Raw genomic sequence first — 26761 nt, forward strand, 5'->3', positions numbered from 1 at the left:
AAAACATACCTTTTGTCAGTCTCTCTAACACTAAGTAGTATGGGAAAATGTAATCTAAGGAAAGAATTCCAGTTACTTTGACTTGTGTATAAAGGTTTCTATCTGTAGGTTAATTCCCTCTTCCCACCAAAGGAATATTCAACAGAGAGAATGGCATTTCCCAATAAAATATACATTCATGGACCCTAAAACCTGATATCTAATTGCTTCTCAGAGAAAGCAGATGTTCTTTATTTCTTATGAAAGCACATTCTACATTACTATTTTGTGGCTTTTATTCAATCACTATTATTAAACATAGCTTAAATATTGTTGGAGGAAGTGTTTTATATATTACATTATATTGGTATGAAAATAGATCATGACTTCAAAAATGATGTCTCTTTGATTGTGCTTGTGTATTGTGCTTTCAGTAGGATTTCTTTTCTTCATTATTGTGCTCTATTTTATTTTATCTATCTTGTTAAATATTTTCCAATTATATTTCAATTTAGTTCAGGTGTCCTCAGGAGTGTTTCAAGCCAAGAGAATGCTTGACACCCAATAATAATACAATCCAGAATTTTATTGACTCATAAATACAGATGTATAGGGTCCTTAAAGTACAATGAGAAGGATGAACCTTCTCATTGTACACATGAAAAAATTAAAACAGAGATACAGGTAAAATTAATAGTTTTATTATAGTGAATTGATAATAGTTCAAAATAGCTACTGAAAGGGATTTCCCACTTTAGGTTTTTTTAAATGTTTAAAGCTAAGACCACCAGAGTGGCTTTCTTTTTGTCCAAAAAAAACAAAGTTCCCCAAAGTATGATCTACATTTCCTTCATTCAGATGCCTTCAGGTACTGGCCAATGATGAGACAAATATTTATAATAAATCCATCATGGCTTTTTACACCATCTCTATTTTTTCTGGCTCCTAGCTGTATTGCATATTTACTTATTTGGATCTTGTTATTCAAGTGAGTTTCTTAAGATGGAACTTATAGCTAAGATGCTAACACTTTAGACTTTGTTGTTTTTACAGAGTTTTTCTTAGATAAAGTATTTGGTACCACCACCAAAGAATGTTTTTTAAAATAAAAAGTCAATATCTTTAGTGAGACTCAGTATTAAAGGTAAACATAGTAGAAAGAGCACTGGGTCTGGAGTTCAAATCTACTCTCAGACATTTACTAGCTGTGTAAGACTGATCAAATTTCTTAACTTTTGTATATCTCTATTTTACCATCTGCAAAATGGAAAAAAATAATAGTAACTGGGAAGGGGATATTATTAGGAAGATCAAATGAGGTAAATAATATTTTTCATCATGTGTCCAGTGGATCATTATATTGATTGGAGGAGTTGTCTTTCATAGCTGATCATTTTTATAAAATTGCCACTGTTGTATTCAATAGTCTCTTGGTTCTGCTCATATGACTTTGTGTCAGTTCATATAAGTCTCCCAAGGTTTTTCTTAAGTCATTAAGCTCATCATTTCTTATAGCACAATAATAATCCATTGCAATCATTTACCAGAATTTATTCAACTGTTCTTTGGCTAATGGGCATCCCCTTAACATCTGATTCTTTTCCACCACAAAAAAGAGCTATTATAAATATTTCCATACAATTAAGTCCTTTTCCTTTTCTTTTGATTTCTTTGAGATACAGACCTAAAAGGGGTATTGTTGGATCAAAAGGTATGTACAGTTTTGTAGTCTTATGGGCATAGTTCCAAATTATTTTCAAGGATGGTTGAATCAGTTTACAACTCCACTAACTGTGATGACCGCGTATTTTAAAATCAGCTGGTGTCAGGAATTCAGGTTAGGGGAAAATCATCAATCTTTTATTCTCAGTAGAGAAGAAGAAAGATTGGAGGTAGAAGGGGATCAGAGGTAAAAGGGAACTGAGTCAAGAAGCTAGCCAGACCAGAAGCCACAAGACCAACAGCCAACAGAACCAAACCCAGCCAGCAATCTCTCCCAGCCTCTCTTCCTGCCTCTCTGACTCCACCCGCCAAAATCGTCATTTCCTATACAACACATCAGGACTTGCACAGAGAGTGGGCAGGGGCCATTCTTTTCCCAAGCATATATAATAATAGAATATAGTCCAATTACTATTTAGCCTCATGTGCTTGGGACTTTAGTGCATCAACTCAAACTTCAGCCCATTACAACCAACAGTGGATTAACAACCCTGTTTTTCCATGTGTCCTTCAGCAATTGTCATTTTCCTTTTTTTTTTTTTTGTTAACCCATCTGATAATACCTCAGAATTGTTTTAATTTATATTTCTCTAGTTATTTTAAGCATTTTAATATGAGTATTGATAGCTTTGATTTCTTCTTTTAAAAGCTACCTGTTAATATTCTTTGCTCTGTTATAGCTTGGTAAGAACATATCACCTCCTCACAGTTATGAAAAGTTTAATTTCCTTTAGTTCAGTCCTTTAGTTTATGGGGGTGGGGTATTTTTAATGGCAGACTCACCCTCTTTTCCATATTTAGGCAACTAAATAGGCATTTGAAATTTATTGTATGAGATGTGGGAAATGTTAATAAATTCCCATTTTCCAACAAACTATCACACATCCCTCTCCCTCTCCTCCAAAAAAGGTTGTTGATTAATAATTACCTCACTTGGATAAGGTGATCTTAGATTGAAATATCAGATTCAGAAGTGATTCCACCATTCTGGAGATGTGGAACCATTTCCAAAAGGCAATCAAACTGGGTATACCCTTTGATTCAGTAATACCACTAGTAAGTCTCTAAAAGGACAATAAACCTATTTGTACAAAAATATTTATAGCAGTTTTTATGTATGTGTGTGTTGGGAAAGAACTGGACATTGAGATGTCCAAATATTGGGTAATGGTTGAACATAAGATTATGAGCAGATTGATTTTAGAAAAATCTGGAAAGACACAAACTGATACAAAGTGAAATGAGCAGAACCAGGAAAACATTAGACACAGTAACAGCAACATTGTGTACACTGACAACTTGTGAATAACTTAGCTATTATCAGCAATACAATGATCCAAGATAATTGCAAAATGCTATCTACATCCAGATAAAGAATTGATGAGTCAGAATGTCTATCAAAATATGCTATTTTTCTCTTTCTATTTTTCAATTTTTTTCTTTTTTTGTCTGTTTTTTATAGCAGGAATAAAATATGTTTTATCTGATTGCACATATATAACCTTTTAAAATTGCTTACCATCTTAAGGAAGGGGAAGTTGAAGGAGGAGGGAGAAATTTTGGAAGCCAGAATTTTTTTTTTATTTAATAGCCTTTTATTTACAAGTTATATGTATGGGCAACTTTACAGCATTAACAATTGCCAAACCTCTTGTTCCAATTTTTCACCTCTTACCCCTCCCCCCTCCTCCAGATGGCAGGATGACCAGTAGATGTTAAATATATTAAAATATAAATTAGATACACAATAAGTATACATGACCAAAACGTTATTTTGCTGTACAAAAAGAATCAGACTCTGAAATATTGTACAATTAGCTTGTGAAGGAAATCAAAAATGCAGGTGGGCAAAAATATAGGGATTGGGAATTCAATGGTTTTTAGTCATCACCCAGAGTTCCTTCTCTGGGCGTAGATGGTTCAGTTCATTACTGCTCCATTGGAAATGATTTGGTTGATCTCATTGCTGAGGATGGCCAGGTCCATCAGAACTGGTCATCATATAGTATTGTTGTTGAAGTATATAATAATTTGTTCAGCCATTCTCCTTCACTCAGCATCAGTTCGTGTAAGTCTCTCCAGGCCTTTCTAAAATCATCCTGTTGGTCATTTCTTACAGAACAATAATATTCCATAATATTCATATACCACAATTTGTTCAGCCATTCTCCATCTGATGGGCATACACTCAGTTTCCAATTTCTGGCCACTACAAAGAGGGCTGCCACAAACATTCGTGCACATACAGGTCCCTTGACCTTCTTTATGATCTCTTTGGGATATAAGCCCAGTTTTCCTGCATCCCCTCCAACAATCATCATTATTTTTTCCTGTCATCTTAGCCAATCTGACAGGTGTGTAGTGGTATCTTAGAGTTGTCTTAATTTGCATTTCTCTGATTAATAATGACTTGGAGCATCTTTTCATATGACTAGAAATAGTTAGCCAGAATTGTTTTAAAGAAAAGTTAAAAATTATCTAGATATGCAATTGAGAAAAAATAAAATACTATTTAAAAAGAGATTTTACAATGTTTAGGGGAGTTAAATATAATCAGTACAATTATAATGAAATATTTCTGTTCCTTCAAGCCCCAGATCAAGTATCACTTTCTCTATGGAGCTTTTCCTGACTGCCCTATCTAAGAGGGACCTCATTTCCTATGAGCACATTTTTGTAATGTTCTCTGTTGGTTTGGGTTTCTTGGGGTCTCTGGGAGCAGCCTTCATTTCAGTCCAGTAATCACTACGAATACAGCCAGGTGTTAAAGTCCAAATCCTTTATTATCTCTTTCAAAGTCTTGTCTCCTTAACTTGGGGCTCAGCTAGTTTTCTTATAGGCCTAATTCTCTCCTTGGTTCCGAGAGCCTGAGCTCCTGCCACTAGTCCTTTGCCTTCTCTACCTCTGCCATCTTTCCTCTAGCTCTCCCAATCTACCTGGCTGAGGCTTCTAGTTTATATGCTCTACACTAAGTATAAACCAAGCATTAGATCAATAGGAAACCATTATTTGTTATAGAATTAAATCAATGTTAAAATATATTTAAACATTGTCTCCTCAATTCCACTTAGTACCTTGTTTCAAGTTCTGGCCCATAACACATTTTGTCTCAACTTCTCCTTTCTGCTGATCACATTCTACCTTGTATCATTTGTATACATGTCCTATCTTTCCATTAGCTTGTAAGCTTCTAGAGAATAGGGAATATATTGTTTTTTACCCTTATGTTTCCAAAACTAAGAATCATACTTTGGACAGAGAAGGTGCTTAGTAAATGTTTGTTGAATTGAATCTAATATGCATAGAAATTTCTGTTTCAGCTAAAGGAGCAGATTAAGCTATGAAGAGAAATTTCCACTTCATATGATCAACAAAATGGAAGACTAAATATTTTCTCCAATATATACAACCTCTCAAAACTTTCTAAAATAAGATTTATGCACGAGGCACAAAGAAACTACCAATAGGTTATGAACTTGTAAAAATATTTAAACCTTTCAAAACTTTGAAAACGTTTAAAAATAACATGACCAATGTACAATTTAAGACATTAAAAACCCTGAGGGGGAAGCAAAGTGGAATTAACAGCAGAGAAAACTACTCTGTAATGCTCTCACTCAGCACACCTTCCTCCAAAATTCTTCATTCTTTGGCAGGGGTATACCACGGGGCTCATAGGCATGTGCTTTGGGATTTATTCAATTATTTCTTTGCTGCTATTGAGGTTTCAGTTGCTACCTTCACCCAAATATTTTGTGACAATTGAACTTAGCTCTGGCCTCTCAATTCCTTATGTGGAGAACACTTTGTAATTCTTCAGTTGTATTAAATTCTCTGTGATTCCATTTGTGATTGTCTTAGTAAAGATAATAAAATGCTTTGCAATTTCTTTCTCCAGCTCATTTTACAGATGAGGAAACAGAATTAAGTGACTTGTCCAGGATCGCACGGATAGTAAGTATCTGAAGAAGATGAGTCTTCATGACTTCAGACTCTGCACTCTATCCACTGAGTCAACTGGGTACCCCATGGAGGAAGTAGAAGCATAGGAAAGTAGAGGCATGCTGTGTCAGGAGTAGCAAAATGAACAGCAGGAACTGGGGCAGGGTAATGGTGTAAGTCAAAGGGAAAGGCCATGCCAGACCTGGAATAAAGAGAACTAGCATTCAGTTGAGATCAATTGTGTCCCTCAGAAATCATTGAAACAGAATAAGGCTGGTGAAAAGTGAATTCTCTAGCACTGGAGGAGATTCAGACAACTCTGAGTTGCAACCTTGAGGGAAAATAATCATCAAATGAGAAGGAATCAGTAATCAGATGACACAAACATAAGGGGAAAAGATTGAAATTAGCAAATATCTCAGAATAAGAAAGACAGTTAAAAATCTTGAGTACAGACTAATAAAAAATTAAAAAGGTGTTAATTTTAAAAATATGTATTCTCTAAGACACTTAAAGGAATTTAAACCTCTGGACAAAACAAAAGAAGTGAATTAATGTCTGATGAAGCAGAAGACCATATAGAGCATGGAACTCCCAAATGGTTTGAGAGAAAAAAATTAATCATGAGAGTTGAATTTTTGGCCTGCACAGCAAAAATAATTGGAAGAATTGAAAATTTTGAATATATAATTCTGAGGGTCCACAAAGAAATAAAAAAGATATCAACTGATTGGGAAAATAAATATACAGAGTAAAGCAAAATCTAGAAAAAAAACAAAAAAAATCATGTTTAAAAATATGATTTCCATAAAACAAAACATTGAATTCAAAGATAGTATGCATTGAAGCAACTTCAGGAATGTAGATAATTCAAAGGATCAAAGGGAAAGAACTGAAATCTGTGATGAAGAAATAACAAAAAATTGCCACAAAAATGTGAGAAAATGTAAAAGAGTTGACAATTGAATTTTGGGCAATACCCATATATAGGAAAACTAGATGAAGAAAACAAGCCTGAAAAAAAAAGATTAAAAAAATTAAAACTTTTCAAAACTTTAGGAACATTTAAAAATCACACAACCAAAATATACAATTGCATTTCATGAAACTAACATTATTTGAACATATATTCATATTAAAAATAATAATGTGTATTTTTGCCTACAGAGTACCATGTGGAAATAATTTGAATTTGGAGCTGAGCTTAGTAGAGTACAGAACATTAAGTTCAAAAAATCTGTATTCAAAGCTCATTTTTTTTTCCCTTATTAAGTATATGACACTGGGCACTTAACATCTCTGAATCTCAGTTTCTCCTCTGTAAAATGGAACTTCTTTAGTTTACCACATAGGATTATTATGAGGTTCAAATAAGAATGATATAAACATTTTACAAAAAAGTATGTTATAATTATAAGCTATTATTATATAGGAATAGGTATAGGAATTAATATGAACCAAAAAAATACACAGAAAATCTAAAAACTTTGTTTTGATAATTAGAAACACTTCCCCTAACCAGATATTTCCAACTAAGTTAAGGGAAATTTAGATTGCCATCTCCATCTCCTTACTTTTTTGCTTTACCCTCCAATAGGGAACTTAATGAAAATGGAAATTGGGTCAGCCAGGAGAAATAAGAATATCAACGTTTCTGCATGACTAATAACTATAATGAAACCCCTAAAGCGCTGAAAGCTGAATACATAGTCATTAATTACCGTCCCCTACACTTTGTGAGACATGAAATCCAACCTTCAGAGCTTGCCTGAGGTTTCAGCAAACTTCAAGTAAAACAAATTATTCCTGACATTATATGTATATTATTTATACATATATGTATATGCATACATATCTACATCTATCATGTGTATATAAATGCATATATATGATTTACAAAATTATGTAAACATATATGTATGTATCTAGATATCTACACATGTATTATATGTATATATTTATAATATATATGTAATACAGCCTGATTTCAATTAGTATGAACCATGAATGCCCTGAAAAGGGCACATGTTTTTCAAAGTTATAATTGTATAAAAATATGGTCATTTGTTCCAGCTCAATGGAAATACAGAGTGTGAATTCAAATAATTCAAGTACTTCAAAGGATTCATTATTCATACTAATTAGTATCTAGCTATAACTCCTACAACAAATACAAATTTTATCTAATACAAATGATTCTTTTCTGAACCTTTACAAGTTTACTATAGAAGTTGACTCTAAAGAAATCATAGTCTGTCTTCATTTTTATGAAAGGCTAATTCTTCTTAAGGACTTACTTTGGCATCTTTAGTACAGCAATCACTATCAGAGAACTTGCTATATCAATTGTACACAATTCTCTGCTGGAAGGAAGAATTGGTTACTCAGGCTTAAATATTGCCCCTGCCATTGATTCCTTTTTGTCTTTTTAGGCTTGATGATGCATCTGTTGCTTGGCAAAAGTTCCCTTTCATTTGTAGGAAATGAAATTGTTATGTACCACCAGAAATTGTAAATTTGCAAACCAGAAATTCTACAAGAGTTCCTCTTCCATTGCTTTATTTGTGAACATTTAAGTTCTATAGCAAATGGAGAAAAGATACTGTTAAAAACCAATGATTGCTGCAGAAATCCTTAGAATCCAGTTGCCAAAAAGTTGATGATTGCTATTATTATTGTTAATTGTTGTTGTCTATCAGTTCTTTGTTTTTGAAGAGGACCAGTGAAGACACAAGATCTTGATTTTCACATCAATTTGACCTAATTAAGGCAGAGTTACAATCTTCCAGAGTCATTTAAATTCAGGGACAAGAAAAAAGTCAAGATGGCCAATAGTGACTCAGGATGCAGTGCAATACCTTGACATCTTTGATGTCTGACCAAGTTCTAAGTGCTCCACAGTGCTTTGCTTCAATCTCCTTCATGATCATTGGGAAAAAAAAATTGTTCTCATCTGCCCATTATACCAGGGGAAGTCGTTGCATTCTGGTGGTAGACATTCACCAATGGATTGAGACCTATCAATTATTCCCAACCTGATTGAACTCATCTACCAAGATGCTTTTTCTGAGGTTTAGTCACTGTGAAAGCTACAGTTTCTTGGACTCACAAGAGAGAGCTGTATCCCAGGAGGTGATGATGTATTAACAGATTCTATATTTTAATATTGGTCTATAGTATTGAGATACACTGAGGCACTTATGACGTATGTGTTGGATTTTATCAAGATGAATCAGATAATAATAGCTTAGAATTCTATTAAGCTTTACAATTCACGAAGGGTTTTCCTTAAAGAAACTCTATGACATAGGCCATACTACTATTATTATTCTCATTTTACAGATGAAAGAACCAAAGCACAGAAAAATTAAGCAACTTACAAATGATTTGAATGCAAGACACAGAATTTTAACCCCTTTCTTCTGACTACAAGATTAGCCTCCTTTATGTGTATCTGGGTCTCATTCTATTACCTTCCCCCCAAATTAAGTTCTTTCTTTTTCTTTCTCTTTTCTAGTCAACCCTTAACAATTAATGATGTGTTAATCTTAGACCACCTCCAGAATATAGATAGTATCCACTGCACTTTAAAGTGACCATTGCTTAATTAATCAGAAGCAATTCATCAAACATGTTCTTTTAGAGATGGGGAGTTTTCTCTAAAGTGATTATATCATCAAGTTCTTCCTTCCAAAACTATACATGAATCACTTTTCATGGACTTCAATTTATCAAAACTAACAAAGAATAATGATTATCTATGCTCATTTCTTTGATTTCATAATAATTGCTTTCTGATCAGTCATATATCACCCTTGAGGAATTTATCCCCTTAGTAGAATCCTTAATACTGTGATGATACTCACCTTGCTATTTCCAAGAGAACTTAAAATATTGTGTGCATTTTTACATTTTCTCATGGAGGGGGCCTGACCTTTTTGCTTATCTAGGGATAATCTGGAATGAGTTTTTCAATGTTGGAGACTAGCATTCAATCGGAGGGAAATGCTGTTCTGTGAACATGTTACTAAGTTATTTATTTCACTGGCACCTATGGGAAATACTTATTGTCATGTTTGCTCTCTGAGAAGAATTTTTGTCTTGTTCTTAAAACAGGCTTACAAGAGAAAACTGATTGAATTTGTCAAACAACAACCAAAAGTTTCACCCTTTGACTTATTCTTAGTCACTGTTATTGTAACATGCATTTCGTGCCCATCCAGAAATTCTGGCCATATCTCAGGAACATGAGTCACCATTTGCTGCTGTTCACAGATGGAAAGGGCTAAAAAATGTATCTCTTTTAATTCTTCTGTTTATAGTCTCAGTATTAGGAGAAGGAGGCAGATCTGATTTTTCCATGAAACTTGATGATCTGGATTATTTCTATTTGTGAATTATACTGATATTTGTGATTAATCATATGAGATCAAAGCAATGGAACTGGGATGGGGAAACACTCTTCAGAGAAATCTTTTGATTAGATCTTATCTAGTAAATCCTTTGACAAGATCAAAAAACTTTACCTCTTTAAGTATCATGAAGGCAACTAATAAAGTTCAGATTCATTTTTTTTTAATTTCATGAAATTTTGATGTCATATGCACATGGAAGCATATAGACAGTTTCTTTTCTACTTCTTTACTCTCTAGATGTCACTCTAAGGTTTCAACTGTTGCCACTTTTTTGAATTATTTAGTTTGAAATCTGGAGAGATCCCTAAAGTCAAGTCTGTGCCTTAGTTTTAAGATCCAGAGAAAGTAAATTATTTGCTCAGCTAATTAATGACAAAATCATATCCACAACATGTCTTATGACTTCCTGTTGTTCTCTTTATTACATTTTACTAATTTTTGTCATGTTAACCAATCACTACATTTATGTGCACAAGTTTCAATAAAACAAAAAGAAAAAGAAAAAGTAGCCCATAAAACTCTCAAATTGATATCATTCAATTAATAGTAGGTAGTGCAACAATTCCAAATCAAACTAAGGTTAGCATTTAATTAAAGTTTCGATAAGTGGTAATGAATTTGAAATAATGTCATATGATATTTAAAATAAAGGCTTTTCATTTAGATTGAAATCTGTAAAAATGGATTCCAAAAAGTGTCCCTTTGAGAGATAAGCATAAGTTATTGTCATTTAAAATAAAGGTACACTGATAATGATATACAGACTCATGCTTATGAGATGAGAACAGTTTAATATAGCCAGATGGCTGACAGTTTTATTCAACACATTTCTCCATTCCCTAAAGAGGATAAGAGTTAAAGAGTCCAAGGGCAAAAGTGAATTTAAGGATGAAGACATGCCACGTAGACATTCAGTAAAAAGACCAAGAGAACTCTTGAAAGTTTATTTGGGAATGATTCCTACATTTTTAATGGTTCTTTCTCCTGAGCTTGACCTCTGAATTATAGTGATAATTGTTTCAAATGACTTTGAATATGTTAACTTCTGCATATTTCTTTTTAAACAGGAGTTCTTTCAATGTTGGGTCTATAAGTTTACTTTTTGAATATTCTGATAGATGTATTTTGATTTAATTAGTTTTTTTAAACTTCCTTAATTTTATTTTATGTATTTAAAAACTTTTTTTTGAAAGTGAGTCCTTAAGTTTTCCAGACTGACAAATGGGTCTCTCTCTCTCTCTCTCTCTCTCTCTCTCTCTCTCTCTCACACACACACACACACACACACACACACATAAACACACAAACACACACAAATTTTATTGAATAGATAGTTGTCCTCAATATTTGAAAATTATATAGTTCAAACATATTTTCCTTGTAAGAATTAAAAGGTCAAATCTTTGTTTTGTGACTAATTTCAATGTCTGTGGAGGGTTTACACATTACAGATGTAGAGCCAGAAATTCTAAGGTATGTAAGGATGAAACAAAATTCCTAGAAATGTTATATGACATACACACAAGGATATAGAGAAGTGACAACAGAATCTAATTCTGTCCCCAAGTCTTTGTGATACCAAATATAACCCAATTTCCCATTATCCCACAGTGCATCAGGGATGCATCAAGGTGGGTCCTTTCTCCAATTATACATCTTGAGGTCTCTGAAGATTTCAATAAATTCTGTCATATTCCATTCCCCTCTTTGGTCTTTGTGACTTTTTTTGGCTTAAAAAAAAAAAAACTAATGATCTGGAACCGAACTTCCAGTAATAAGCTTTTTTCAGATAGCCTGAATTTTGATGACAAAGAAATCAGTTTCTCTATATTAGTATAAATAAATACATGAACAAGAGAAAGACAAGTTTCTTCTACTTCATAAAAGTTTCTCTATTTTTCTAAATATAACAATTTAACATGTGGTTTTTTTTTCTGGAAATATTCTTGAATTACTACTTACTTTAGAAGTTGATGTTTAATAAATTGTGATGTAATTGCTTTAACCCATCAAGTATGTCTAATTGTATTAGTGTGGATAATGCTTCCATATATGCTTATCATCACTTTTTAAAATTTAATTGTTTTAAGGATAGTTTTCATAAATAACTATAGCTTACAACAAAATGTCAACTATGTGACCCCAAAGCCCACAATATTCCTAAATGCAACATAAACCAGATTAAAATGTAGTTAGGAAATATCTAATACAATAAATAGAAATATAATAAAACAAAAATATTACCAATATGTGATGTTCTAAGTCAATATATAGAACGCAGGGCTCCTTATATGCAGTTTAGTGTGCTTTCTTTCTATTTGCATTTGACACCACTGACCTTGCCTGATGGTCAATGTTGTGATAACAAGCATTTCCAAAATTATCCAGATCAGTTTTGGTATATTGACATGAAGGTTCTGGTGAGATCCATATGGGAAGCATTTATTTCTAGGTTGCCAGGACTTAGAAGAACATGTTCTCTACTACAATGTCCTTGATCTTAAGGTGAACTTAAGATCACTTACATACTATAATCAATAGACGATTTTGCTAGAAATATGCCATAAAAAGCTTTTTATGCCATTGTATGCAGAAGGAAGATTCCTTCATTGTAGTTTTTTAGTCAAAGGATGGTAAAATTTTCCCTATGATCAGACAAAGGAAATTGCTTTTGAAAAATGTAGAACAAAAAGAGGAAATAGGGGAATTTAAATTCCCTTAAATGAGCTTGGTATACTGTTATCTTTGCTATTAAGTAAAAACAAACAAATGCATGTTTGTTTTTTTCCTGACTCAAAGAGAAAATGTTAACTGTATTAGTACAATCATAAAAAATTTATCTTGCCAGAAACAATCAAGAAAGTATATTTCCCAGGAAAGAATCCTTAAAGATCTAATTAAACTTCAAGATTTTGAGTTTTTGTTTTATGATTAAATTCAACAAGACCCGTGTGATGTAGTTCAGTTTCCCATTTCCATATTTATTAAATTAATACTATGATTTGTCAAAATATCTTATAGTTTTATGATTCTATTATTTGATTATTTTTCTAAGTCCTAAATACATTAGGTAATCATACTAGTACACTTACTCTTGATATTAAACTCTATTCCTACATGGGAATTTGGTAATAAAAAGTTCATCTATTATAAGCATATGGGATTGTGGCTTTATTTATGATTGACTTCCATAGAAAAAAGTTTTATTTAGATATTCCATTTTAGAAATACAGCTCACATTTACATGGAAGTTCATATATACTATCTCATTTGATCCTAATAATAATACTATGATGTGATATTTGAAACAATCTTATTCTCATTTACATAAGAAGAAATTGATGGTAATAACTAAAATGCTTAAGTGACATAGTTAATAAATGGCAGATCTAGAACCACATTCCTTCCCAAAGAACAAGTTGGGTACAGAGAACACAGACCATGAACAGAGACTCAGACCATGAAAATGATGATCACATTTTCAAAATCCATACTTGAGACAAGCTTTTTGACAAAAGATAATCATCTTACAAATATTTAAAATCTTGTTAGAAGTATGCTTTCCTAAAATTGGGACTCTTCCAGGAAATCTGTAGTATGTGATCACTCTAGTCAGAAGCAGCTGGTGTTCCCACAGCTGGTCAAACAAGCAGTAGGAGAAATAAAAAAATATGGCTGGATCTAGCTGGGACTCCTATTGACCAAACCAAACTCACCATTCTTATTATCCTCAATCAAAAGGGTGTGAACTAATGGAAATGTAGAGGAGTTTTCATCATCATTATTATTATTATTTAATTTCTTCAGCCTGATAGGTTCATAAAACCCAGCTAGGAAAGTGCTTAGTTGCATCAATTTTATTCTGGCCTTTGCTCTCTTTCAGGCTCCCTGCTTGTCCCACCCTTGGCTACAGAACAGTACTTTCCCCTTTAATCTGACAACTCTCTTAACTTGGCTGTTCTTCTCTTAATATCGTTTTTTTTTCTTCATGAAACAGCTGCACTGACCTCCTCTGGGCTTCTATGCTGGTAAAAGCAACATTTAAAAGAGGTAGTAATACTGATTTTGTGTAGATAGAGTCCACAAAATGTTAATTCAAGCTAATTATTTTTATTGGTTTAGACAGGTACAAAATGACTATTTGAATTCTTAACTTTAGTTCACTTGTAAAGACACACACAATATCAGTCAGTTCAGAAAATTCAGAAAGTAAATGGTAAAAATTATGGTCACCACCATCATCTCAGTTCCAGATTGTACCATGGTCATCTTGATTTCCAAATTCAATTTAATTGAATTCAACTGATTTATTGAGCAATTTTACTCTTTGGGAATGCAAAAATTAGTAGCATTTTGAAAAGAACAATGAATAGAAATTCAGGAATATTAGGACTTGAGGGTGAATTTTTTTCAAAATATTCTCCCTCTCTCTGTCTCTTTGTCTCTCACATACTTTCTTTATTTTTGTCTATCTCTGTCTCTGTCTCTGTCTATATGGTCTCTAATGTCCTTCCTAACTCTAAATCCTAAAGAAAAAAATTGATAGCAATTTAGAGTTTATTAAGTGTTCTCCTGGAAAGTACAGTGAATAATTCTGGGCTACTGTTAGAAAGATTCATCTTTGTGAGTTCAAATCTTGCCTCAGATACTTTACTAGCTATGTGACCCTGAGCAAATCACTTCACCTAGATTGCCTCAGTTTCCTCATCTGTGAAGTGATTTGGAAAAGGAAATGGCAAACCATTTCAGTATCTTTGCCAAAAAATTCAAATGGTATTTGAATAAAATAAAAAGAGGGGACACAGTGATGGAGTTCTGGGACTGAAGTCAAGAAGATCTAATATCAAATTTATCCTCATACTACTAGCTATATATTATTGGATAAGTTCTTAACTTCTGGCTTTCTCAGTATTTTCATCTATAAAGTGGGAATAAAAATAATATCTGCCTCCCAGGGTGGTATCAGTATAAAATGAGATAATATTTGTATTATTATATATTGTTTTAAGATACTTAGTACAATATCTGGTACATAGAAAATATCTTGTAAACACTGGCTCTTGTTATTAGTTATTATTATTCTAAGGAACAGCTCTAAATATGTCAGTACCTATCAAGGATGATCTATTGTCTTGTAAATAAAATACCAACTTCCCAGGCTGGCATTTAAAGCCCTTTACAGGCAGGTACCATCCTTTTATAGCCTTAAATTCCACTAAGATCCCGGAACAAGAGCTGGAAAGGAGTTTAGAATCCATCTACACAAGTCTTGTTATTTTTTTATGTAGGAGAAAACAGAGATCTAAGAAGTTTAAAGGATATTTGTTCAAGCTTACAAAGGAAATGCCAAAGGTTTGATTTAATTCCAGGTTTTCTGGTTCTGGAGCCAGCATTCTCTTCTATGTCATATTCCTTACCTTATATTCTAATTAACCTGAACTACTAGCAATTTCCTCAACTCCACATTCTGATTTCCACTCCTGTTCATTTGCATGAACTTTTCCCCATTGTATTCACCTCATCTGTGGCTTTCAAGATTCAATTCACTTCTAGTTCTTTTGTAGAGCCTTCCTTGGTTCTCCAGATGAAATTATTCTTTCTCTGCTTAAATATTTCATATGAATATCTGGGTTGTGTTATATTAATGGAAGGACATCTGTGCATCCTCTGAAGTAAAGGCAAGTCTTCATTGCACATCATCATGCATATCTTTACAGTTTTCTTCTATTTAAAATCATAATAATAATTAGCATTTAAGTGACACTTATTATGTGCCAGACATTGTACTAAGACATTTCTATTTATTATTTCATCCTCATAATAACCCTGAGAGATAGATGCTATTATTATCATCCTCATTTTATAGATGAGATAATGGAAATAACCAGAGTTAGGCGACTTGCTCCCAAATGCTTGAGACTGGATTTGAACTCAAGTTTTCTGACCTTAGAACCAATAATCTCAAACATGGGTTGACAGCAGAGCTCCTTGCACACGCTGCCAGCACTGGGTCTCCCAAAAACCAGTCTCTTTGTTAGATTTATCTGTGTACATTTTATATGTCCACTCTACTTCCCATTAATTAAGCCAGTAAAATTTACTATTACTCATCCACCTCCAAGGCAATAAATGTATCATTTTAATTTTTGTTTTCCTAGTCACTAGCTCAATATCCTTCATATAGTAGGAATTTAATGGGAAACTGAGGACTTCTCAAAATCATAACTTTGGGCAATTCAAGACTCAGTCAGCACCAAAGATCTGTTAATCATTAAGCTTCTGAGGAAAAGAGTAGACTTGCTCTTCCAGCAGAAATAACTGGGATAACCCCCTTGAGTTTTTCTCAGGTACTTAGAGAAGAAGCTGACTAATTATTTAATGGCCTGGAGATAATGGAGAAACCTCCAAAGGAGCTATCTCTATTTGTTGATTGAGGAAGACTGAGGTAAACTAAGTCTCCTTGATTATTCTAGAAACCTTTTAACCCCTCGGGCTTAATCGATTACTTACCTGTAAATAAATCTCCTTATTGTGAGGGATTGTGTGGTTTCTCATAAAATCATTAACTAAGGTAGATTGAACCTATAACCTAAATTTTATTATATAAAGGCCTGATGGGTTTGGGGAAAATGAAATTCTTTGTACAAACATCACAACAGAGTGCCCATGTCAGCTCAAGCAAGCATTTGCAAACATTATAACGATCTGACCACAGTAAATTTAGACAAACACATCTGCAATAAGTCAACTATATTGGCTTGACTAAAATTTAGCAGACCTTTGCTATTTCCACCTGAGCAAACAGTGAAAATTAACCACATAAGGGGAGAGGAGTGACATGGGTTCCCATGGCTATTTAATTGCTTCTAACTCTGTAATTGGCAGCCTCCTCTCTCTGAGACTCCAGTGAGCAGACTGGCCTAGTCTCCCGAGAGTCTAATAAAGTTTCTGATCTTCACTTTGAGAAATCTCTGAGTAGTCTTTTTGAGTGAGGTATGGCCAGGAAGCCATCCCACACATAATAATTTATGTTACCTTTTTGAATCAGCATATTTGTTTTTATTTCCACATAACCAAATGTATTCCTTAATGATTAGTTTGAGAAATTAAGAAGAGTCCAGTTAAGTGGCAGAAACTAGAATAAAATTTGGTTCATTTGCCATATATTTTGATGAAATAAAAATTTACAAGCTCAAGAATTCCACTGTAAATTATGTTAACTTTGGAGAAGTTTTCTTCTGGATTATTCTAAACTGTAAATTGTAGTGCAAACTTTGATATTCATAGTTGTTAAAAAAAAAACCACCACCAGGACTTCTCTGTTTTATAGAGCAAGGCAATAGGGAGTCTGTTTTAATTCACTATTTATTGTTACCTCTCTTTACTCCCATGCTCTGATTATTGCATTTTATCATGTGGTTTTTATATTATTGTTATTTGAGTTCGTATTATGTGCTCTCCAATGCACTCCACAGGGACAGCAACTGGGTCTTCTTTAAATTGTATTTCTTGTTCATATTCATTGAAGTGCTCTACACCTGGGAGGTAGTTATTAATTAAGCCTTTCTTGAATTGAATTCTCACAGCATCTCTGACCATTTGAAGGCAACTGCATTAGCTCATTTGCTAGCTAAGAGGCAGAGAGTATCACTTCTGAAAGGCAAAGCCAACTAAAGGTCTTTGTGTTATATATGAATGTCTAAACATGATGACAAATACTAGATTAAAATAATTTTCCCATGGATTTCCTAATTCACAATGGCAGCTGCTTTCACAGTGAAATCTCTGTATATGTTCAAATATCACTCTATTTTGCCTTCCTCCAAAGGTATTAAAAGAGCAGGGGAAGGTTATTACTAATATACAAGTTTAATTTAGGAAATAACTAAAAAAATGTAACATAGTATAGTATTTCACTTGAATAGGAATTGCAAGATAAAGATGGAAGACAAAGTTCTTGAGTATGTCATTAATGAACTTTATTATGTTTGAGGAGTAGCAGCTTCTCTGGGCCATACTTCCCTAATTTATCATATGGTTACAGAAAGTCAAATTTGAAACAAATGCATATTCTTTTAATTTTCTCTTTGTGCCAGTTTATGTGCTACCTTCTATCTTATTTGTTAAACTGTTGTAAATTTCAAAGATCATATTTGTAAATTTAAGTAATACAAAGCCATATAAATGAAAAGAATTATTAGCTAGAAGGGACATTAAACATCAGCACTGGGACAGTTAGATGTTGCAGTTGAAAGTGTACTGACTGTGGAGTCAGGAGAACATGACTTCAAGTATGGCCTCAGATATTTAACACTTATTAGTTGTGTGACCCCGGGTAAGTCAACCCCAATTGTCTTACACACCCCCACACCCCCCACACACAAAGTCAGCCATATAATTTTACAGATGAGAATGATGTTTTTCAGTCATATTCAACATTTCATGACTCCAAGGGCCATATCATCCATGGGACTTTCTTGGCAAGGATGTTGAAGTGGTTTGCCATTTCCTTCTATAGTGAATTAAGATAAACAGAGTTTAAGTGATTTTCCCAGGATCACACAGCTAATAAACATATGAAGCCAAATATGAACTCAGATATTCTTGAATCCAAGCCCAGTGCACTATCCACTGAGCCATTACTGTTTCATAATTGAGAATACTGAATTACAGTTAAATAATTGATCTATATAACACAGGTAATAAATGGCAAAACAAGGATTTGAACTGAATTCCTGTGATTCTACATTCAAAGTTTTTGAACTAATATCATCTACCACTCTTTCCATTCTTTTAGTATCTTTATCTCTTTGACACATCTTAAAAATCCAACTCTGATAACTTTCAAAATCTGTTAGCTCCAATATTGGTGAAAGTAATGGCAAACTAGTACTTTTGTCAGAAAACCCCAAATAGGGTCATAAAGAGTTGGACATAACTGAAAATGACTAAATAATAGTGCCAGTATAATTTCTTTTATCTATAATTAATCACTTCTAGCCGCTCCTTACAATTTTGTCCAATTTCAAACAGTTGTACTCTCTGCTCATATAGCACATTGATCATTTAAGTATTAGAATTCAAATGAAATGGTTCCTCTATCACTCCTGCTAAGATACATCTTGTTGATGTATTATAACTATTGATTCATGTAGTATGAACTATTAATCCTGACCCCATTTTGCATTTGTAGTCCTTCATATTTTCCCTGCAAATGTCCTCGGGATCTTCTACCTAATTTGCATCTTATGCTAATTTTTCTGCAGACTAATTTTCTTCTCTGCTGCTTTTTACTGCTTTAGGGGGTAATAGTGAATAGCCTTCCTTCCTCCTCCAAAGTAATTTTTTGCAAATTATGTTGTATTCTAAACTATAGCTGCCTCTTACAGATTTCATCCTTCTCACTTTAAAAGAATGACAAAAGTTTCTGAAATGACTCAGTTTGTGGGCTTTTTTGACTTGATTGTGTAGGGTTTTATTATATTTCTTATACTTTTCTAAGAAATGGCAATAATTACAATGTCATAACTCTGATCAATTATGCATATTTTAGTCAACTGCTTGTTTGAACAGGTAAGTTGAAGATACTGGAAATGTCTATGGTGTTCCTTTGTCCTTTTATATTTTTCCTTATAATTTGTTGTGAATTTTAACCTTGTCTTCAAGGTATTTTGTCTACTAACATTGTAAGTATCATGGGATAAAATGATGAATTATATGAAATTATGTTTCTCATTGTTCCTGATAGTAGTCTTCAAGGTATTTTGTCTACTAACATTGTAAGTATCATGGGATAAAATGATGAATTATATGAAATTATGTTTCTCATTGTTCCTGATAGTATAATGCTACCACTTCCATCAGTTTCCTTAGTTGTCCCTTGGAAGAGAACCTGGAAAATAACTTTTCATTTAGCTGGGATTTCTCTATTTCTTCTAGTCTCATTTATGATAGAATGACAATATGAAATTCATTTCCTCTAGTATTGTATCAAAATATTGTTAGTTCACTTTGGATCATGATATAAAGCTAGCGCAAGAGACCTACAGACTCACACACATACACATATAATATATAATTTATTATATATACATATGTGCACATGGATATATCATATATATGTATACATACAGACACACACATATTTTACTGAAGGAACTTTTGGCATACCAATTCATAATGCCAACAATGAAATTTATTTTTGCAAACAGAGTATAACTATAATGCTTAGGCCCTTTGTGACTCCTTTTTTTAATCCTATCACCATAACTGAGAAAGCAGAAAATTGTATGGGACTGAGGACCATTTAGCATTTTTCTGTTGTTTCATGAATTGTCAGGATCAAATAATTAATTTATTAATGAAGAACATACTCATGATAAGTCTTTCTGCATATGACTTGTCTTTATATAGAAGCCATGTTAGCTTGCTGGAAATATATTTGGAACATATCTAAATTGTTACAACTTACTAGAGCTTGTGCTATATTAGCATGGACTTTGAGAATAGAGTCAACTCTGTTTGATGATGCATCAAAGTAGGAGAATTATGAGGGTATTATTATTGTTATTATTATTATTGAGAACATTTGATATTATTAATTTATTTTAGTTCATGTATAGTATAGGATAGTTTGATAAGTGAAAATTCATAATGCTGGGCAAAGTGGGAAAATACAATGAAATGCATCTGAGAGAAAGTAAAAAGAGAAAAGCACAGGTAAATCTGTGGTTAAAATGTTCTATTACATCTGCCCATACAGATGGAAAAAATTAATGATGCGTTCTTTATATAAATCCAGAACTGGAATGGAAGTAAAGTATAATGGTGATTACTGACTTTAATTACTATCTAGAGAAAATCACATAGTCTCAGAAGTTCAGTGTCAAATTCTTGATTTTTCTTTCTGTCAGTTTGATTTCTCAGAACCTAGAGGAAAATAACAATATTCAATGACATGAAAGACCAAATTTTTCAAGACAAAGTCAGGGGAGCTTTGGAACAAAGCATAAACACTTTTACTTGTGTTCATGATCACTAAGGAATTTGAGGCCTGGGTGGGCTTGCATGTTAGGAAAGAAAATTTGAAAAGGCTCATAGAAAACTTGGCCCTGATTCCATTGCTAGAAAATACAATAAGATGAAGATGGTAGCTTATCTAAATCAAATTCAGATGATGTAATCATAAAAGATCTTAATAAGGAAGAAAGGCAAAGACATTGAAATACCAATATGGCTTCATACTAAGTTCTATAATGAGCTCAGATTTGTGAAGCTCAGATTTCAGTATTCACTGAAAGTCAATAAGGCAACTAGCATTCATTAAATACCAAGAAATGTTCTAAATATGACAAAAATTTAATACAAGACTGTGTCAAATTTTTTTTAAAAAAAGAATCCAAGCAGGCTAATACATATAATTTGTTTGGAATTCCCCTGAGCAGCCAAATATAATCCTATAATATCTTAAGTGATAGGAAGACAAGACTTTAAAATTAGGATAGATTTTGAACTTTAACTATATCATCTAGTCTTACCCTTTCATAGGACCAGTGAAGAAAATGAGGTCCTGAGAAACTAAGTGATTTATTTGCCCATGTCCACACAAAATGTAATTGATAAAGGATGATTTAAATCTGGGTTTCTTTACTCAAAATCAAATGTGTTTTTTTTTTTCTTACAACAGTTAGACCTGGACAAGTTAGTTGACTTCTTAGGGCTTCAGTTTTTTCTCATTCATTAAATAAAAAGAGTGGGGGAAGTGAACAAAGTTATACATAGGATTTCATTAAAGTGAAAATATTAAAGTATAGGAACAGTGTATAAATGAGATTTTATTGTCCATCATGTTTTCTCAGTTGTCACATCCATCCATCCTCTTTTAATTTATTTTTTTTAATTTTTAATTTTTTCCATTAAATTTATTTTTAATACACATTACTGGGAGAGAAAAATCAGAGCAAAAAGGCAAAAACCATAGGAGAGATTTAAAAAAAAGAAACAAAGAACATTGTATGTGCTGATTTACATTCAGTCTCCTTAGTTCTTTTCTGGATGCAGTTAACATTTTCTGTCCAAAGTCTATTGGGATTGCTTTGGATCACTGAACCACTGAAAAGGACCAAGTCTTTCATAGTTGATCATTACAAATTCTTGCTGTTATTGTGTACAATGTATTCCTGGTTCTGTTTTTCACTCAGCATCAAGTCATGTAAATCTTTCCTGGCCTTTCTAAAATCAGCTTGTTCATTTTTTATCGAATAATAATATTCCATTATCTTCATATATCACAATTGATTCAGCCATTCCCCAATGATGGGCATCTATCCATTTTCCAATTCTTTGCCATCACAAAAAGAGCTGCTACAAACATTTTTGCACACATGGGTCTTTTTCCCTTCTTTGTGATTTCACTGCAATATAGAACTAGTAATGGCACTGATGAGTCAATGGTTATGCACGGTTTAATAGGCTTTTGGGCATAATTTCAGATTGCTCTCCAGAATGGTTGAATAATAGTGGTGATAATGGGAATCCTTGTTTCACCTCTAATCTTATTGGAAATATGTCCAGCTTCTCTCCATTACAAATAAAGCTTGCTGTAGAGTTGCGATAGATACTGTTTATTATTTTAAGGAAAGCTCCCTTTATCCCTTTGCTCTCTAGTGTTTTTAGTAGGAATGGGTGCTGTCTTTTCTCAAAAGCTTTTTCTATATCTACTGAGATTATCAAATGCTTTCTGTTAGTCTTGTTATGGATATGATTGATTATGAAAATAGTTTTCCTGATATTGAACCAGTCCTGCATTTCTGGTATAAATCCCATTTGGTCATAGTGTATTATACTGCTGATAATTGCTGAAATTTCTTTGTTAATATTTTAGTTAAAATTTTTGCATCAATATTGATTAGGGAAATTGGTCTGTAATTTTCTTTCTCTGTTTTGGCTCTTCCTGGTTTAGGTATCAATACCATATTTGTACTATAAAAGGAATTTGGCAGTATTCCTTCTTTATCTATTTTCCCAAATAGTTTACATAGTATTGGAATTTATTAATTCTTTAAATGTTTGGTAGAATTCACTTGTGAATACATCTGGCCCTGGAAATTTTTTTCTTAGGAAGTTCATTAATGACTTGTTCATTTCTTTTTTAATAGGAGTACTTAAATAATTTTTTCCTCTTGTTAATCTGGGCAATTTATATTTTTATAACTATTCATTCGTTTCATTTATATTGTTAGTCTTGCTGCCATAGAGGTGGGCAAAATAGCTCTTAATTATTGCTTTAATTTCTTTGTCATTGCTGATAAGTTCATCCTTTTCATTTTTGATGCTGATTATTTGTTTTTTTTTCTTTTTCTAATCCAATTAACCAAAGGTTTATCTATTTTGTTGTTTTTTTCATAAAACCAACTCTTAGTCTTTATTTTAAAAAAAAAAATCTCTATTTTTGTGGGTTTTGGCAAATTAAAGTGATATATTTTGGGATGTTTTGTATAATTATGAAAATGATCTTGTGATTTTTTATTATTAACACAATCATAATAATATTCTCTTAATGCTGATTTTCTGATATAATTGCAAAAATGGATTTTTGTATATAGTGATGCAACTTTACTAATATTTGTTTTAATAATTCTAAATCAAACCAAATTTGTTCTTTTTTTTTTTTGATGATTAATTTCTCTCTGACTTGGACATAAGGATCACAATGGTCTCATGAATGAAGTTTTGTAAATAATATTTTTTAACTTTTTGTGAACAGCTTATTTATTATAAGTACCATCATTTATCTAAATATTTGATAGCCTGCACATGTAAATCCACTTAGACCAGATGTTTTGTTGTATTTCCTTAGGAGTTTGTTTATGGTTTCTTTTTCTTTTTCAAGTTATGTTATATAGATTTACATATTTTGGCTTTTTTGAAAATTAAACATTTTTATAAACATTCATTTCATTTGAGTTTGGAATTTTTGTGAGAGTTGAGAAGCAGATAGAGGCTGTGTTCAAATATGTTCTGCCATTTACCTATGTAATCTTTTTTCAAATTTATTAACCACTTGGATTTTTTTTTCCATCTGCAAGATGGAGTAGAAAGGTTAGGCTAGATTGCATTTAACATTCTTCCAACTTAATTTTTTAAATTTTGTTTTATTTTATTTTTAAAATTATTTTTGTTTTTTGTCAAACTTTAAATATTTACTATTTCATATGATTAGATATTCTCATATCAGATAATTTAATTTTCTTTCCCTTGTCATGAATTCTATTGTTTTTTTATATTAATAATTCACTCTTTGTCTCTTTGTTTTTTCCTCTCTCTCTGTCTGTCTTTCTCTGTCTTTCTCTCTGTGGGTGTGTCCTTTCCAAATCGTTCTCACTGACTCTCTCTGTGTATCTCTGTTTCTCTATTTCTGTGTCTCTATGTCTGTCTCTTGGTCTCTTTCTGTTTCAGTATCTGTGTCTCTCTGTGTGTGTTTCCCTCCTTCCTTCCCTTTTCTTTCCTCTTCTCTCTCTAGATAGAGAGAGCTCTGTCTTTATCTGACTCACTTTACCTGCTCTGTCCTTTCCTTCTCTCCAAATTAGTCATGGTTCATTCTTCTTTTACATTAAAAATATGTACCTATTTGGCTCTTTGGCTTAATTGTTCTAATCACCTGATTTCCAAATTTTTTATTTTGCTGTGGCTGTGCCATTGCTGCTGCTATTGTTGAGAGTTAATTGTTAATTTTCTGTTTATTTAATTATATGTTTCATTCATTGGTCTTTTTCTCTTTTATTAACTTGAATATTCAGAGATGCATTTATCCTAAGGACTACTTTAGCTAAACCCCTTAAATTCAGGCACTTTCTCTCATTGCTACAATTCTTTTCATTATAATTAGTTTGTGCTTTCTATAATTTCTTGATTCATTCCTTATCCAGAATATTATTTATTCTGGGATTTATCTCTATTACTTCAGTTCATTTCCTCCTCTTTGATTACAATATTTGCTGCATTATGTCTTGGGAAATGCATTTACAACTTTCCCTCTTTTTGTACTTATTTGATGAATTTTTATGCCTTAGCATTTGATCAAATTCATAAAGGTGCCACAGGCTAAAATAAAAGTCTACTTACTAATATTACCATTCAATAATCATCTACAGTCTATTTAACTATTCAATACCACAAACATATATATATATATATATACATATAATGTGTATTTACTACATATATATTTGTATATATACATATATTTGTAGTATATGCATATCTATGTAGGTGTTTATTGAATATACATGTGTATACATACATATATATATGTATATACACAAACACATATGAAAATTTGCTTTGTACAAAGTACTGTAGAATTCAGAGGAAGGGAAGGGAAAGAAAACGGATAGGGGAGGTTGTAGATCAACACTATTTTCACCTTTTTTTCTCATTTGTTCCTTTCTTTTCTGAGTTTTCTCTTCCAACATGATACATATGGAGACATGTAAAAAATGAATGCACATGAAAAACAAAAAAGCTGTTTTTATATGTAATCAGATAAAAAATAATAAAAATAAAAATATATATTCATGAGTTTTAGATAATTTTTCTTTTTTTCAATAGTATTTTATTTTTTTCCAAATACATGTAAAGATAGTTTTCAACTTCTGTAAGAATTTTGTTCCAAATTTTCTCTCTCCCTCTCATACCTTCCCCCTTCCCAAGACAGCAAACAAAGTAATATAGGTTGTACATGTACAATCATGTTAAACTTATTTCCATATAAATGTTGTGAAAAAATCAAAATCAAATCAAATTAAAAGGGGAAAAATAGCAAAAAAAGTTTCTTTTTTCTTATTTTCTTTTTTTCTTCAAAACAAGAAAAAAACAAAAAAAAAGTGAAAATATAATTTAATCCACATTCAGTCTCTCTCTCTGAATTCTGACGGTAGTTTCTATCTCACCTATTGGAATTATCTTGGGTTATCACTTTTCTGAGAAAAGCTAAGTATATCATTGTTGATCATCATATAATCTTACTGTTACTGTGTACAATGTTCTCCTGGTTCCACTCACTGCACTGAGCATCAGTTCCTGCAAATCTTTCTAAGCTTTTCTGAAATCAGCCCACACATCATTTATTATAAAACAATAATATTTATTACACTCATATACCACAACTTATTCAGTCATTTTTCAATTGATAGGCATCATCTACTCAATTTCAAAAACCTTGCCACCACAAAAAAGAAATGCTAAAAACCTTTTTGGCACATGTGATCTCTTTCAAGATCTTTTTAGGGATATGCAAATGTGTACTTTGGGTATAGTTCTGAATTGCTCTCCAGAATGATTGGATCATTTCACAACTCTACCAGCAATGCATTAGTGTTCCAGTTTTCCCATATCCCCTTCAACATTATCATTATCTTTTCCTGTATCTTAGTCAATCTGAGAGGTATAAAGTGGTACCTCAGAGTTATCTTAATTTGTATTTCTCTAAGCAATAGTGATTTAGAGCATTTTTTCATATGATTGAAATGACTTTTATTTGTTTGTCTGAAAATTTTCTGTTCATATCCCTTGACCATTTATCAATTGGAGAATGACTTGTATTTTTATAAATTTGATTCAATTCTCTCTCTTTTAGAAATGAGACTTTTATCAGAAACATTGGCTATAAGAATTTTACCACCTTTGTTTCCTTTCTAATATTG

The sequence above is a fragment of the Sarcophilus harrisii genome, chromosome 3 (genome assembly GCF_902635505.1).
Source record: "Sarcophilus harrisii chromosome 3, mSarHar1.11, whole genome shotgun sequence".
Lineage (NCBI taxonomy): Eukaryota > Metazoa > Chordata > Mammalia > Dasyuromorphia > Dasyuridae > Sarcophilus > Sarcophilus harrisii.